This window comes from Hydractinia symbiolongicarpus, chromosome 2, assembly GCF_029227915.1.
Source record: "Hydractinia symbiolongicarpus strain clone_291-10 chromosome 2, HSymV2.1, whole genome shotgun sequence".
In the NCBI taxonomy this organism is placed as follows: Eukaryota; Metazoa; Cnidaria; class Hydrozoa; order Anthoathecata; family Hydractiniidae; genus Hydractinia; species Hydractinia symbiolongicarpus.
This window is the reverse complement of record NC_079876.1, coordinates 31,742,354-31,752,373: the sequence shown is the minus strand read 5'-3', so window position 1 is coordinate 31,752,373 and position 10,020 is coordinate 31,742,354. Positions and strand designations below refer to the sequence as shown.

The following is a 10,020-nucleotide window of genomic DNA, read 5'->3' as shown; positions in this document are numbered from 1 at the left end:
TTTGACACGAACAGAAAGACAGAGCTAGTTCAAATTGTCAGAAAAAGCATGACATCTAAATTACTTAGTGGTGCGAACGTGTCCCGCATGGTCTAGTGGTTAGGATTTCTGGTTTTCACCCAGGCGGCCCGGGTTCGATTCCCGGTGCGGGAAGTGTACATTTTTTAAGTTAAGTTGCTCTCTCACGCGTTGATGTTATATACCCTGTGCGTGGATTCCGTCCTTGGCTGGGGATATAGCTCAGTGGTAGAGCATTCGACTGCAGATCGAGAGGTCCCTGGTTCAAACCCGGGTGTCCCCTACTAGTTGGCTTTTTGTCCTCTTCGGCACCTGAGTGGTGAGCTGGTGAATTATTCTGGTTACCCAGCAATTTCTGCTGCGATGGCCGAGTGGTTAAGGCGTTAGACTTGAAATCTAATGGGATCTTCCCGCGTAGGTTCGAACCCTACTCGCAGCGAATCTTCAAACATTCTTTTTGATCTGGTCAAGTGTCTATCACAACGTACAGACCTTTGCCATGTGATAGAATTGATCATGGCCGAGATAGCTCAGTTGGGAGAGCGTCAGACTGAAGATCTGAAGGTCCCTGGTTCAATCCCGGGTCTCGGCATTTTATCACTGCCCAGCAGGGCGGTTTGAGGTGGTGAATGCAAGCAGCCGTAGCACTTTTCCTCAGCTATGTTTTTTTATTTATTTTCCTTCCTTTCTTTTTTACGGAGGGTATTTTCTGGTGTAGGTAAAACACGATGCATTGGCGGGGAATCGAACCCCGGTCTCCCGCGTGGCAGGCGAGAATTCTACCACTGAACCACCAATGCGTTACTACTCATTTCCAAAATTTCCGAGTGACAGTGTATCACGTCCCGGTGTGTTAGTAGCCTTAACGGCATTTCAGACGTGTGATATTGAGATTTTCAAAATCTCCCAACAGGCAGGCGCTGTGGCTTAGCGGTTAAAGCGCCTGTCTAGTAAACAGGAGATCCCCGGTTCAAATCCGGGCAGTGCCTTTAGCAGTAATGTTGTGCTTTCTGGTCGGCCTTGTGGCAATGGCCAGCGGTTTGTCAGGCTGCGATGGCCGAGTGGTTAAGGCGTTTGACTAGAAATCAAATGGGATCTTCCCGCGTAGGTTCGAATCCTACTCGCAGCGGACGCAAAATGGTGTTTTTGACACGAACAGAAAGACAGAGCTAGTTCAAATTGTCAGAAAAAGCATGACATCTAAATTACTTAGTGGTGCGAACGTGTCCCGCATGGTCTAGTGGTTAGGATTTCTGGTTTTCACCCAGGCGGCCCGGGTTCGATTCCCGGTGCGGGAAGTGTACATTTTTTAAGTTAAGTTGCTCTCTCACGCGTTGATGTTATATACCCTGTGCGTGGATTCCGTTCTTGGCTGGGGATATAGCTCAGTGGTAGAGCATTCGACTGCAGATCGAGAGATCCCTGGTTCAAACCCGGGTGTCCCCTACTAGTTGGCTTTTTGTCCTCTTCGGCACCTGAGTGGTGAGCTGGTGAATTATTCTGGTTACCCAGCAATTTCTGCTGCGATGGCCGAGTGGTTAAGGCGTTAGACTTGAAATCTAATGGGATCTTCCCGCGTAGGTTCGAACCCTACTCGCAGCGAATCTTCAAACATTCTTTTTGATCTGGTCAAGTGTCTATCACAACGTACAGACCTTTGCCATGTGATAGAATTGATCATGGCCGAGATAGCTCAGTTGGGAGAGCGTCAGACTGAAGATCTGAAGGTCCCTGGTTCAATCCCGGGTCTCGGCATTTTATCACTGCCCAGCAGGGCGGTTTGAGGTGGTGAATGCAAGCAGCCGTAGCACTTTTCCTCAGCTATGTTTTTTTATTTATTTTCCTTCCTTTCTTTTTTACGGAGGGTATTTTCTGGTGTAGGTAAAACACGATGCATTGGCGGGGAATCGAACCCCGGTCTCCCGCGTGGCAGGCGAGAATTCTACCACTGAACCACCAATGCGTTACTACTCATTTCCAAAATTTCCGAGTGACAGTGTATCACGTCCCGGTGTGTTAGTAGCCTTAACGGCATTTCAGACGTGTGATATTGAGATTTTCAAAATCTCCCAACAGGCAGGCGCTGTGGCTTAGCGGTTAAAGCGCCTGTCTAGTAAACAGGAGATCCCCGGTTCAAATCCGGGCAGTGCCTTTAGCAGTAATGTTGTGCTTTCTGGTCGGCCTTGTGGCAATGGCCAGCGGTTTGTCAGGCTGCGATGGCCGAGTGGTTAAGGCGTTTGACTAGAAATCAAATGGGATCTTCCCGCGTAGGTTCGAATCCTACTCGCAGCGGACGCAAAATGGTGTTTTTGACACGAACAGAAAGACAGAGCTAGTTCAAATTGTCAGAAAAAGCATGACATCTAAATTACTTAGTGGTGCGAACGTGTCCCGCATGGTCTAGTGGTTAGGATTTCTGGTTTTCACCCAGGCGGCCCGGGTTCGATTCCCGGTGCGGGAAGTGTACATTTTTTAAGTTAAGTTGCTCTCTCACGCGTTGATGTTATATACCCTGTGCGTGGATTCCGTCCTTGGCTGGGGATATAGCTCAGTGGTAGAGCATTCGACTGCAGATCGAGAGGTCCCTGGTTCAAACCCGGGTGTCCCCTACTAGTTGGCTTTTTGTCCTCTTCGGCACCTGAGTGGTGAGCTGGTGAATTATTCTGGTTACCCAGCAATTTCTGCTGCGATGGCCGAGTGGTTAAGGCGTTAGACTTGAAATCTAATGGGATCTTCCCGCGTAGGTTCGAACCCTACTCGCAGCGAATCTTCAAACATTCTTTTTGATCTGGTCAAGTGTCTATCACAACGTACAGACCTTTGCCATGTGATAGAATTGATCATGGCCGAGATAGCTCAGTTGGGAGAGCGTCAGACTGAAGATCTGAAGGTCCCTGGTTCAATCCCGGGTCTCGGCATTTTATCACTGCCCAGCAGGGCGGTTTGAGGTGGTGAATGCAAGCAGCCGTAGCACTTTTCCTCAGCTATGTTTTTTTATTTATTTTCCTTCCTTTCTTTTTTACGGAGGGTATTTTCTGGTGTAGGTAAAACACGATGCATTGGCGGGGAATCGAACCCCGGTCTCCCGCGTGGCAGGCGAGAATTCTACCACTGAACCACCAATGCGTTACTACTCATTTCCAAAATTTCCGAGTGACAGTGTATCACGTCCCGGTGTGTTAGTAGCCTTAACGGCATTTCAGACGTGTGATATTGAGATTTTCAAAATCTCCCAACAGGCAGGCGCTGTGGCTTAGCGGTTAAAGCGCCTGTCTAGTAAACAGGAGATCCCCGGTTCAAATCCGGGCAGTGCCTTTAGCAGTAATGTTGTGCTTTCTGGTCGGCCTTGTGGCAATGGCCAGCGGTTTGTCAGGCTGCGATGGCCGAGTGGTTAAGGCGTTTGACTAGAAATCAAATGAGATCTTCCCGCGTAGGTTCGAATCCTACTCGCAGCGGACGCAAAATGGTGTTTTTGACACGAACAGAAAGACAGAGCTAGTTCAAATTGTCAGAAAAAGCATGACATCTAAATTACTTAGTGGTGCGAACGTGTCCCGCATGGTCTAGTCGTTAGGATTTCTGGTTTTCACCCCGGCGGCCCGGGTTCGATTCCCGGTGCGGGAAGTGTACATTTTTTAAGTTAAGTTGCTCTCTCACGCGTTGATGTTATATACCCTGTGCGTGGATTCCGTCCTTGGCTGGGGATATAGCTCAGTGGTAGAGCATTCGACTGCAGATCGAGAGGTCCCTGGTTCAAACCCGGGTGTCCCCTACTAGTTGGCTTTTTGTCCTCTTCGGCACCTGAGTGGTGAGCTGGTGAATTATTCTGGTTACCCAGCAATTTCTGCTGCGATGGCCGAGTGGTTAAGGCGTTAGACTTGAAATCTAATGGGATCTTCCCGCGTAGGTTCGAACCCTACTCGCAGCGAATCTTCAAACATTCTTTTTGATCTGGTCAAGTGTCTATCACAACGTACAGACCTTTGCCATGTGATAGAATTGATCATGGCCGAGATAGCTCAGTTGGGAGAGCGTCAGACTGAAGATCTGAAGGTCCCTGGTTCAATCCCGGGTCTCGGCATTTTATCACTGCCCAGCAGGGCGGTTTGAGGTGGTGAATGCAAGCAGCCGTAGCACTTTTCCTCAGCTATGTTTTTTTATTTATTTTCCTTCCTTTCTTTTTTACGGAGGGTATTTTCTGGTGTAGGTAAAACACGATGCATTGGCGGGGAATCGAACCCCGGTCTCCCGCGTGGCAGGCGAGAATTCTACCACTGAACCACCAATGCGTTACTACTCATTTCCAAAATTTCCGAGTGACAGTGTATCACGTCCCGGTGTGTTAGTAGCCTTAACGGCATTTCAGACGTGTGATATTGAGATTTTCAAAATCTCCCAACAGGCAGGCGCTGTGGCTTAGCGGTTAAAGCGCCTGTCTAGTAAACAGGAGATCCCCGGTTCAAATCCGGGCAGTGCCTTTAGCAGTAATGTTGTGCTTTCTGGTTGGCCTTGTGGCAATGGCCAGCGGTTTGTCAGGCTGCGATGGCCGAGTGGTTAAGGCGTTTGACTAGAAATCAAATGGGATCTTCCCGCGTAGGTTCGAATCCTACTCGCAGCGGACGCAAAATGGTGTTTTTGACACGAACAGAAAGACAGAGCTAGTTCAAATTGTCAGAAAAAGCATGACATCTAAATTACTTAGTGGTGCGAACGTGTCCCGCATGGTCTAGTCGTTAGGATTTCTGGTTTTCACCCAGGCGGCCCGGGTTCGATTCCCGGTGCGGGAAGTGTACATTTTTTAAGTTAAGTTGCTCTCTCACGCGTTGATGTTATATACCCTGTGCGTGGATTCCGTCCTTGGCTGGGGATATAGCTCAGTGGTAGAGCATTCGACTGCAGATCGAGAGGTCCCTGGTTCAAACCCGGGTGTCCCCTACTAGTTGGCTTTTTGTCCTCTTCGGCACCTGAGTGGTGAGCTGGTGAATTATTCTGGTTACCCAGCAATTTCTGCTGCGATGGCCGAGTGGTTAAGGCGTTAGACTTGAAATCTAATGGGATCTTCCCGCGTAGGTTCGAACCCTACTCGCAGCGAATCTTCAAACATTCTTTTTGATCTGGTCAAGTGTCTATCACAACGTACAGACCTTTGCCATGTGATAGAATTGATCATGGCCGAGATAGCTCAGTTGGGAGAGCGTCAGACTGAAGATCTGAAGGTCCCTGGTTCAATCCCGGGTCTCGGCATTTTATCACTGCTCAGCAGGGCGGTTTGAGGTGGTGAATGCAAGCAGCCGTAGCACTTTTCCTCAGCTATGTTTTTTTATTTATTTTCCTTCCTTTCTTTTTTACGGAGGGTATTTTCTGGTGTAGGTAAAACACGATGCATTGGCGGGGAATCGAACCCCGGTCTCCCGCGTGGCAGGCGAGAATTCTACCACTGAACCACCAATGCGTTACTACTCATTTCCAAAATTTCCGAGTGACAGTGTATCACGTCCCGGTGTTTTAGTAGCCTTAACGGCATTTCAGACGTGTGATATTGAGATTTTCAAAATCTCCCAACAGGCAGGCGCTGTGGCTTAGCGGTTAAAGCGCCTGTCTAGTAAACAGGAGATCCCCGGTTCAAATCCGGGCAGTGCCTTTAGCAGTAATGTTGTGCTTTCTGGTCGGCCTTGTGGCAATGGCCAGCGGTTTGTCAGGCTGCGATGGCCGAGTGGTTAAGGCGTTTGACTAGAAATCAAATGGGATCTTCCCGCGTAGGTTCGAATCCTACTCGCAGCGAACGCAAAATGGTGTTTTTGACACGAACAGAAAGACAGAGCTAGTTCAAATTGTCAGAAAAAGCATGACATCTAAATTACTTAGTGGTGCGAACGTGTCCCGCATGGTCTAGTGGTTAGGATTTCTGGTTTTCACCCAGGCGGCCCGGGTTCGATTCCCGGTGCGGGAAGTGTACATTTTTTAAGTTAAGTTGCTCTCTCACGCGTTGATGTTATATACCCTGTGCGTGGATTCCGTCCTTGGCTGGGGATATAGCTCAGTGGTAGAGCATTCGACTGCAGATCGAGAGGTCCCTGGTTCAAACCCGGGTGTCCCCCACTAGTTGGCTTTTTGTCCTCTTCGGCACCTGAGTGGTGAGCTGGTGAATTATTCTGGTTACCCAGCAATTTCTGCTGCGATGGCCGAGTGGTTAAGGCGTTAGACTTGAAATCTAATGGGATCTTCCCGCGTAGGTTCGAACCCTACTCGCAGCGAATCTTCAAACATTCTTTTTGATCTGGTCAAGTGTCTATCACAACGTACAGACCTTTGCCATGTGATAGAATTGATCATGGCCGAGATAGCTCAGTTGGGAGAGCGTCAGACTGAAGATCTGAAGGTCCCTGGTTCAATCCCGGGTCTCGGCATTTTATCACTGCCCAGCAGGGCGGTTTGAGGTGGTGAATGCAAGCAGCCGTAGCACTTTTCCTCAGCTATGTTTTTTTATTTATTTTCCTTCCTTTCTTTTTTACGGAGGGTATTTTCTGGTGTAGGTAAAACACGATGCATTGGCGGGGAATCGAACCCCGGTCTCCCGCGTGGCAGGCGAGAATTCTACCACTGAACCACCAATGCGTTACTACTCATTTCCAAAATTTCCGAGTGACAGTGTATCACGTCCCGGTGTGTTAGTAGCCTTAACGGCATTTCAGACGTGTGATATTGAGATTTTCAAAATCTCCCAACAGGCAGGCGCTGTGGCTTAGCGGTTAAAGCGCCTGTCTAGTAAACAGGAGATCCCCGGTTCAAATCCGGGCAGTGCCTTTAGCAGTAATGTTGTGCTTTCTGGTTGGCCTTGTGGCAATGGCCAGCGGTTTGTCAGGCTGCGATGGCCGAGTGGTTAAGGCGTTTGACTAGAAATCAAATGGGATCTTCCCGCGTAGGTTCGAATCCTACTCGCAGCGGACGCAAAATGGTGTTTTTGACACGAACAGAAAGACAGAGCTAGTTCAAATTGTCAGAAAAAGCATGACATCTAAATTACTTAGTGGTGCGAACGTGTCCCGCATGGTCTAGTGGTTAGGATTTCTGGTTTTCACCCAGGCGGCCCGGGTTCGATTCCCGGTGCGGGAAGTGTACATTTTTTAAGTTAAGTTGCTCTCTCACGCGTTGATGTTATATACCCTGTGCGTGGATTCCGTCCTTGGCTGGGGATATAGCTCAGTGGTAGAGCATTCGACTGCAGATCGAGAGGTCCCTGGTTCAAACCCGGGTGTCCCCTATTAGTTGGCTTTTTGTCCTCTTCGGCACCTGAGTGGTGAGCTGGTGAATTATTCTGGTTACCCAGCAATTTCTGCTGCGATGGCCGAGTGGTTAAGGCGTTAGACTTGAAATCTAATGGGATCTTCCCGCGTAGGTTCGAACCCTACTCGCAGCGAATCTTCAAACATTCTTTTTGATCTGGTCAAGTGTCTATCACAACGTACAGACCTTTGCCATGTGATAGAATTGATCATGGCCGAGATAGCTCAGTTGGGAGAGCGTCAGACTGAAGATCTGAAGGTCCCTGGTTCAATCCCGGGTCTCGGCATTTTATCACTGCCCAGCAGGGCGGTTTGAGGTGGTGAATGCAAGCAGCCGTAGCACTTTTCCTCAGCTATGTTTTTTTATTTATTTTCCTTCCTTTCTTATTTACGGAGGGTATTTTCTGGTGTAGGTAAAACACGATGCATTGGCGGGGAATCGAACCCCGGTCTCCCGCGTGGCAGGCGAGAATTCTACCACTGAACCACCAATGCGTTACTACTCATTTCCAAAATTTCCGAGTGACAGTGTATCACGTCCCGGTGTGTTAGTAGCCTTAACGGCATTTCAGACGTGTGATATTGAGATTTTCAAAATCTCCCAACAGGCAGGCGCTGTGGCTTAGCGGTTAAAGCGCCTGTCTAGTAAACAGGAGATCCCCGGTTCAAATCCGGGCAGTGCCTTTAGCAGTAATGTTGTGCTTTCTGGTTGGCCTTGTGGCAATGGCCAGCGGTTTGTCAGGCTGCGATGGCCGAGTGGTTAAGGCGTTTGACTAGAAATCAAATGGGATCTTCCCGCGTAGGTTCGAATCCTACTCGCAGCGGACGCAAAATGGTGTTTTTGACACGAACAGAAAGACAGAGCTAGTTCAAATTGTCAGAAAAAGCATGACATCTAAATTACTTAGTGGTGCGAACGTGTCCCGCATGGTCTAGTGGTTAGGATTTCTGGTTTTCACCCAGGCGGCCCGGGTTCGATTCCCGGTGCGGGAAGTGTACATTTTTTAAGTTAAGTTGCTCTCTCACGCGTTGATGTTATATACCCTGTGCGTGGATTCCGTCCTTGGCTGGGGATATAGCGCAGTGGTAGAGCATTCGACTGCAGATCGAGAGGTCCCTGGTTCAAACCCGGGTGTCCCCTACTAGTTGGCTTTTTGTCCTCTTCGGCACCTGAGTGGTGAGCTGGTGAATTATTCTGGTTACCCAGCAATTTCTGCTGCGATGGCCGAGTGGTTAAGGCGTTAGACTTGAAATCTAATGGGATCTTCCCGCGTAGGTTCGAACCCTACTCGCAGCGAATCTTCAAACATTCTTTTTGATCTGGTCAAGTGTCTATCACAACGTACAGACCTTTGCCATGTGATAGAATTGATCATGGCCGAGATAGCTCAGTTGGGAGAGCGTCAGACTGAAGATCTGAAGGTCCCTGGTTCAATCCCGGGTCTCGGCATTTTATCACTGCCCAGCAGGGCGGTTTGAGGTGGTGAATGCAAGCAGCCGTAGCACTTTTCCTCAGCTATGTTTTTTTATTTATTTTCCTTCCTTTCTTTTTTACGGAGGGTATTTTCTGGTGTAGGTAAAACACGATGCATTGGCGGGGAATCGAACCCCGGTCTCCCGCGTGGCAGGCGAGAATTCTACCACTGAACCACCAATGCGTTACTACTCATTTCCAAAATTTCCGAGTGACAGTGTATCACGTCCCGGTGTGTTAGTAGCCTTAACGGCATTTCAGACGTGTGATATTGAGATTTTCAAAATCTCCCAACAGGCAGGCGCTGTGGCTTAGCGGTTAAAGCGCCTGTCTAGTAAACAGGAGATCCCCGGTTCAAATCCGGGCAGTGCCTTTAGCAGTAATGTTGTGCTTTCTGGTTGGCCTTGTGGCAATGGCCAGCGGTTTGTCAGGCTGCGATGGCCGAGTGGTTAAGGCGTTTGACTAGAAATCAAATGGGATCTTCCCGCGTAGGTTCGAATCCTACTCGCAGCGGACGCAAAATGGTGTTTTTGACACGAACAGAAAGACAGAGCTAGTTCAAATTGTCAGAAAAAGCATGACATCTAAATTACTTAGTGGTGCGAACGTGTCCCGCATGGTCTAGTGGTTAGGATTTCTGGTTTTCACCCAGGCGGCCCGGGTTCGATTCCCGGTGCGGGAAGTGTACATTTTTTAAGTTAAGTTGCTCTCTCACGCGTTGATGTTATATACCCTGTGCGTGGATTCCGTCCTTGGCTGGGGATATAGCTCAGTGGTAGAGCATTCGACTGCAGATCGAGAGGTCCCTGGTTCAAACCCGGGTGTCCCCTACTAGTTGGCTTTTTGTCCTCTTCGGCACCTGAGTGGTGAGCTGGTGAATTATTCTGGTTACCCAGCAATTTCTGCTGCGATGGCCGAGTGGTTAAGGCGTTAGACTTGAAATCTAATGGGATCTTCCCGCGTAGGTTCGAACCCTACTCGCAGCGAATCTTCAAACATTCTTTTTGATCTGGTCAAGTGTCTATCACAACGTACAGACCTTTGCCATGTGATAGAATTGATCATGGCCGAGATAGCTCAGTTGGGAGAGCGTCAGACTGAAGATCTGAAGGTCCCTGGTTCAATCCCGGGTCTCGGCATTTTATCACTGCCCAGCAGGGCGGTTTGAGGTGGTGAATGCAAGCAGCCGTAGCACTTTTCCTCAGCTATGTTTTTTTATTTATTTTCCTTCCTTTCTTTTTTACG

The 10,020-nt window shown here is 48.8% G+C and overlaps 54 non-coding genes across 54 annotated transcripts; 46 read left to right on the top strand and 8 right to left on the bottom strand.

Moving 5' to 3' along the window:
• The first annotated feature begins 81 nt into the window (after positions 1-81).
• On the top strand, positions 82-153 carry Trnae-uuc (transfer RNA glutamic acid (anticodon UUC)). Its single transcript has one exon. It is a non-coding gene; the product is annotated as a tRNA-Glu (tRNA).
• Positions 154-229: 76 nt separating this feature from the next.
• Trnac-gca (transfer RNA cysteine (anticodon GCA)) lies at positions 230-301 on the top strand. Its single transcript has one exon. It is a non-coding gene; the product is annotated as a tRNA-Cys (tRNA).
• A 74-nt stretch (positions 302-375) lies between these two features.
• On the top strand, positions 376-457 carry Trnas-uga (transfer RNA serine (anticodon UGA)). The gene has a single exon. It is a non-coding gene; the product is annotated as a tRNA-Ser (tRNA).
• An 80-nt stretch (positions 458-537) lies between these two features.
• Trnaf-gaa (transfer RNA phenylalanine (anticodon GAA)) lies at positions 538-610 on the top strand. Its single transcript has one exon. It is a non-coding gene; the product is annotated as a tRNA-Phe (tRNA).
• Positions 611-747: 137 nt separating this feature from the next.
• Positions 748-818, bottom strand: Trnag-gcc (transfer RNA glycine (anticodon GCC)). The gene has a single exon. It is a non-coding gene; the product is annotated as a tRNA-Gly (tRNA).
• A 116-nt stretch (positions 819-934) lies between these two features.
• Positions 935-1,007, top strand: Trnat-agu (transfer RNA threonine (anticodon AGU)). The gene has a single exon. It is a non-coding gene; the product is annotated as a tRNA-Thr (tRNA).
• A 58-nt stretch (positions 1,008-1,065) lies between these two features.
• On the top strand, positions 1,066-1,147 carry Trnas-aga (transfer RNA serine (anticodon AGA)). The gene has a single exon. It is a non-coding gene; the product is annotated as a tRNA-Ser (tRNA).
• A 97-nt stretch (positions 1,148-1,244) lies between these two features.
• Positions 1,245-1,316, top strand: Trnae-uuc (transfer RNA glutamic acid (anticodon UUC)). Its single transcript has one exon. It is a non-coding gene; the product is annotated as a tRNA-Glu (tRNA).
• Positions 1,317-1,538: 222 nt separating this feature from the next.
• Positions 1,539-1,620, top strand: Trnas-uga (transfer RNA serine (anticodon UGA)). Its single transcript has one exon. It is a non-coding gene; the product is annotated as a tRNA-Ser (tRNA).
• An 80-nt stretch (positions 1,621-1,700) lies between these two features.
• On the top strand, positions 1,701-1,773 carry Trnaf-gaa (transfer RNA phenylalanine (anticodon GAA)). Its single transcript has one exon. It is a non-coding gene; the product is annotated as a tRNA-Phe (tRNA).
• A 137-nt stretch (positions 1,774-1,910) lies between these two features.
• On the bottom strand, positions 1,911-1,981 carry Trnag-gcc (transfer RNA glycine (anticodon GCC)). Its single transcript has one exon. It is a non-coding gene; the product is annotated as a tRNA-Gly (tRNA).
• A 116-nt stretch (positions 1,982-2,097) lies between these two features.
• On the top strand, positions 2,098-2,170 carry Trnat-agu (transfer RNA threonine (anticodon AGU)). The gene has a single exon. It is a non-coding gene; the product is annotated as a tRNA-Thr (tRNA).
• A 58-nt stretch (positions 2,171-2,228) lies between these two features.
• Positions 2,229-2,310, top strand: Trnas-aga (transfer RNA serine (anticodon AGA)). Its single transcript has one exon. It is a non-coding gene; the product is annotated as a tRNA-Ser (tRNA).
• Positions 2,311-2,407: 97 nt separating this feature from the next.
• On the top strand, positions 2,408-2,479 carry Trnae-uuc (transfer RNA glutamic acid (anticodon UUC)). Its single transcript has one exon. It is a non-coding gene; the product is annotated as a tRNA-Glu (tRNA).
• A 76-nt stretch (positions 2,480-2,555) lies between these two features.
• Positions 2,556-2,627, top strand: Trnac-gca (transfer RNA cysteine (anticodon GCA)). The gene has a single exon. It is a non-coding gene; the product is annotated as a tRNA-Cys (tRNA).
• Positions 2,628-2,701: 74 nt separating this feature from the next.
• On the top strand, positions 2,702-2,783 carry Trnas-uga (transfer RNA serine (anticodon UGA)). The gene has a single exon. It is a non-coding gene; the product is annotated as a tRNA-Ser (tRNA).
• An 80-nt stretch (positions 2,784-2,863) lies between these two features.
• Positions 2,864-2,936, top strand: Trnaf-gaa (transfer RNA phenylalanine (anticodon GAA)). Its single transcript has one exon. It is a non-coding gene; the product is annotated as a tRNA-Phe (tRNA).
• Positions 2,937-3,073: 137 nt separating this feature from the next.
• Trnag-gcc (transfer RNA glycine (anticodon GCC)) lies at positions 3,074-3,144 on the bottom strand. Its single transcript has one exon. It is a non-coding gene; the product is annotated as a tRNA-Gly (tRNA).
• Positions 3,145-3,260: 116 nt separating this feature from the next.
• Positions 3,261-3,333, top strand: Trnat-agu (transfer RNA threonine (anticodon AGU)). Its single transcript has one exon. It is a non-coding gene; the product is annotated as a tRNA-Thr (tRNA).
• A 385-nt stretch (positions 3,334-3,718) lies between these two features.
• Positions 3,719-3,790, top strand: Trnac-gca (transfer RNA cysteine (anticodon GCA)). Its single transcript has one exon. It is a non-coding gene; the product is annotated as a tRNA-Cys (tRNA).
• Positions 3,791-3,864: 74 nt separating this feature from the next.
• Positions 3,865-3,946, top strand: Trnas-uga (transfer RNA serine (anticodon UGA)). The gene has a single exon. It is a non-coding gene; the product is annotated as a tRNA-Ser (tRNA).
• Positions 3,947-4,026: 80 nt separating this feature from the next.
• On the top strand, positions 4,027-4,099 carry Trnaf-gaa (transfer RNA phenylalanine (anticodon GAA)). The gene has a single exon. It is a non-coding gene; the product is annotated as a tRNA-Phe (tRNA).
• Positions 4,100-4,236: 137 nt separating this feature from the next.
• On the bottom strand, positions 4,237-4,307 carry Trnag-gcc (transfer RNA glycine (anticodon GCC)). The gene has a single exon. It is a non-coding gene; the product is annotated as a tRNA-Gly (tRNA).
• A 116-nt stretch (positions 4,308-4,423) lies between these two features.
• On the top strand, positions 4,424-4,496 carry Trnat-agu (transfer RNA threonine (anticodon AGU)). Its single transcript has one exon. It is a non-coding gene; the product is annotated as a tRNA-Thr (tRNA).
• A 58-nt stretch (positions 4,497-4,554) lies between these two features.
• Positions 4,555-4,636, top strand: Trnas-aga (transfer RNA serine (anticodon AGA)). The gene has a single exon. It is a non-coding gene; the product is annotated as a tRNA-Ser (tRNA).
• A 245-nt stretch (positions 4,637-4,881) lies between these two features.
• Trnac-gca (transfer RNA cysteine (anticodon GCA)) lies at positions 4,882-4,953 on the top strand. The gene has a single exon. It is a non-coding gene; the product is annotated as a tRNA-Cys (tRNA).
• Positions 4,954-5,027: 74 nt separating this feature from the next.
• Positions 5,028-5,109, top strand: Trnas-uga (transfer RNA serine (anticodon UGA)). The gene has a single exon. It is a non-coding gene; the product is annotated as a tRNA-Ser (tRNA).
• An 80-nt stretch (positions 5,110-5,189) lies between these two features.
• Positions 5,190-5,262, top strand: Trnaf-gaa (transfer RNA phenylalanine (anticodon GAA)). The gene has a single exon. It is a non-coding gene; the product is annotated as a tRNA-Phe (tRNA).
• A 137-nt stretch (positions 5,263-5,399) lies between these two features.
• On the bottom strand, positions 5,400-5,470 carry Trnag-gcc (transfer RNA glycine (anticodon GCC)). Its single transcript has one exon. It is a non-coding gene; the product is annotated as a tRNA-Gly (tRNA).
• A 116-nt stretch (positions 5,471-5,586) lies between these two features.
• On the top strand, positions 5,587-5,659 carry Trnat-agu (transfer RNA threonine (anticodon AGU)). The gene has a single exon. It is a non-coding gene; the product is annotated as a tRNA-Thr (tRNA).
• A 58-nt stretch (positions 5,660-5,717) lies between these two features.
• On the top strand, positions 5,718-5,799 carry Trnas-aga (transfer RNA serine (anticodon AGA)). The gene has a single exon. It is a non-coding gene; the product is annotated as a tRNA-Ser (tRNA).
• Positions 5,800-5,896: 97 nt separating this feature from the next.
• On the top strand, positions 5,897-5,968 carry Trnae-uuc (transfer RNA glutamic acid (anticodon UUC)). Its single transcript has one exon. It is a non-coding gene; the product is annotated as a tRNA-Glu (tRNA).
• Positions 5,969-6,190: 222 nt separating this feature from the next.
• On the top strand, positions 6,191-6,272 carry Trnas-uga (transfer RNA serine (anticodon UGA)). The gene has a single exon. It is a non-coding gene; the product is annotated as a tRNA-Ser (tRNA).
• An 80-nt stretch (positions 6,273-6,352) lies between these two features.
• Trnaf-gaa (transfer RNA phenylalanine (anticodon GAA)) lies at positions 6,353-6,425 on the top strand. The gene has a single exon. It is a non-coding gene; the product is annotated as a tRNA-Phe (tRNA).
• Positions 6,426-6,562: 137 nt separating this feature from the next.
• Trnag-gcc (transfer RNA glycine (anticodon GCC)) lies at positions 6,563-6,633 on the bottom strand. The gene has a single exon. It is a non-coding gene; the product is annotated as a tRNA-Gly (tRNA).
• Positions 6,634-6,749: 116 nt separating this feature from the next.
• Positions 6,750-6,822, top strand: Trnat-agu (transfer RNA threonine (anticodon AGU)). The gene has a single exon. It is a non-coding gene; the product is annotated as a tRNA-Thr (tRNA).
• A 58-nt stretch (positions 6,823-6,880) lies between these two features.
• Trnas-aga (transfer RNA serine (anticodon AGA)) lies at positions 6,881-6,962 on the top strand. Its single transcript has one exon. It is a non-coding gene; the product is annotated as a tRNA-Ser (tRNA).
• A 97-nt stretch (positions 6,963-7,059) lies between these two features.
• Trnae-uuc (transfer RNA glutamic acid (anticodon UUC)) lies at positions 7,060-7,131 on the top strand. The gene has a single exon. It is a non-coding gene; the product is annotated as a tRNA-Glu (tRNA).
• A 76-nt stretch (positions 7,132-7,207) lies between these two features.
• Positions 7,208-7,279, top strand: Trnac-gca (transfer RNA cysteine (anticodon GCA)). The gene has a single exon. It is a non-coding gene; the product is annotated as a tRNA-Cys (tRNA).
• Positions 7,280-7,353: 74 nt separating this feature from the next.
• Trnas-uga (transfer RNA serine (anticodon UGA)) lies at positions 7,354-7,435 on the top strand. The gene has a single exon. It is a non-coding gene; the product is annotated as a tRNA-Ser (tRNA).
• Positions 7,436-7,515: 80 nt separating this feature from the next.
• Positions 7,516-7,588, top strand: Trnaf-gaa (transfer RNA phenylalanine (anticodon GAA)). The gene has a single exon. It is a non-coding gene; the product is annotated as a tRNA-Phe (tRNA).
• A 137-nt stretch (positions 7,589-7,725) lies between these two features.
• On the bottom strand, positions 7,726-7,796 carry Trnag-gcc (transfer RNA glycine (anticodon GCC)). Its single transcript has one exon. It is a non-coding gene; the product is annotated as a tRNA-Gly (tRNA).
• Positions 7,797-7,912: 116 nt separating this feature from the next.
• On the top strand, positions 7,913-7,985 carry Trnat-agu (transfer RNA threonine (anticodon AGU)). Its single transcript has one exon. It is a non-coding gene; the product is annotated as a tRNA-Thr (tRNA).
• Positions 7,986-8,043: 58 nt separating this feature from the next.
• On the top strand, positions 8,044-8,125 carry Trnas-aga (transfer RNA serine (anticodon AGA)). The gene has a single exon. It is a non-coding gene; the product is annotated as a tRNA-Ser (tRNA).
• A 97-nt stretch (positions 8,126-8,222) lies between these two features.
• Positions 8,223-8,294, top strand: Trnae-uuc (transfer RNA glutamic acid (anticodon UUC)). Its single transcript has one exon. It is a non-coding gene; the product is annotated as a tRNA-Glu (tRNA).
• Positions 8,295-8,516: 222 nt separating this feature from the next.
• On the top strand, positions 8,517-8,598 carry Trnas-uga (transfer RNA serine (anticodon UGA)). The gene has a single exon. It is a non-coding gene; the product is annotated as a tRNA-Ser (tRNA).
• An 80-nt stretch (positions 8,599-8,678) lies between these two features.
• Trnaf-gaa (transfer RNA phenylalanine (anticodon GAA)) lies at positions 8,679-8,751 on the top strand. Its single transcript has one exon. It is a non-coding gene; the product is annotated as a tRNA-Phe (tRNA).
• A 137-nt stretch (positions 8,752-8,888) lies between these two features.
• Trnag-gcc (transfer RNA glycine (anticodon GCC)) lies at positions 8,889-8,959 on the bottom strand. Its single transcript has one exon. It is a non-coding gene; the product is annotated as a tRNA-Gly (tRNA).
• A 116-nt stretch (positions 8,960-9,075) lies between these two features.
• On the top strand, positions 9,076-9,148 carry Trnat-agu (transfer RNA threonine (anticodon AGU)). The gene has a single exon. It is a non-coding gene; the product is annotated as a tRNA-Thr (tRNA).
• A 58-nt stretch (positions 9,149-9,206) lies between these two features.
• On the top strand, positions 9,207-9,288 carry Trnas-aga (transfer RNA serine (anticodon AGA)). Its single transcript has one exon. It is a non-coding gene; the product is annotated as a tRNA-Ser (tRNA).
• A 97-nt stretch (positions 9,289-9,385) lies between these two features.
• Trnae-uuc (transfer RNA glutamic acid (anticodon UUC)) lies at positions 9,386-9,457 on the top strand. Its single transcript has one exon. It is a non-coding gene; the product is annotated as a tRNA-Glu (tRNA).
• A 76-nt stretch (positions 9,458-9,533) lies between these two features.
• On the top strand, positions 9,534-9,605 carry Trnac-gca (transfer RNA cysteine (anticodon GCA)). The gene has a single exon. It is a non-coding gene; the product is annotated as a tRNA-Cys (tRNA).
• A 74-nt stretch (positions 9,606-9,679) lies between these two features.
• Positions 9,680-9,761, top strand: Trnas-uga (transfer RNA serine (anticodon UGA)). Its single transcript has one exon. It is a non-coding gene; the product is annotated as a tRNA-Ser (tRNA).
• Positions 9,762-9,841: 80 nt separating this feature from the next.
• On the top strand, positions 9,842-9,914 carry Trnaf-gaa (transfer RNA phenylalanine (anticodon GAA)). The gene has a single exon. It is a non-coding gene; the product is annotated as a tRNA-Phe (tRNA).
• The last annotated feature ends 106 nt before the right edge of the window (positions 9,915-10,020 follow it).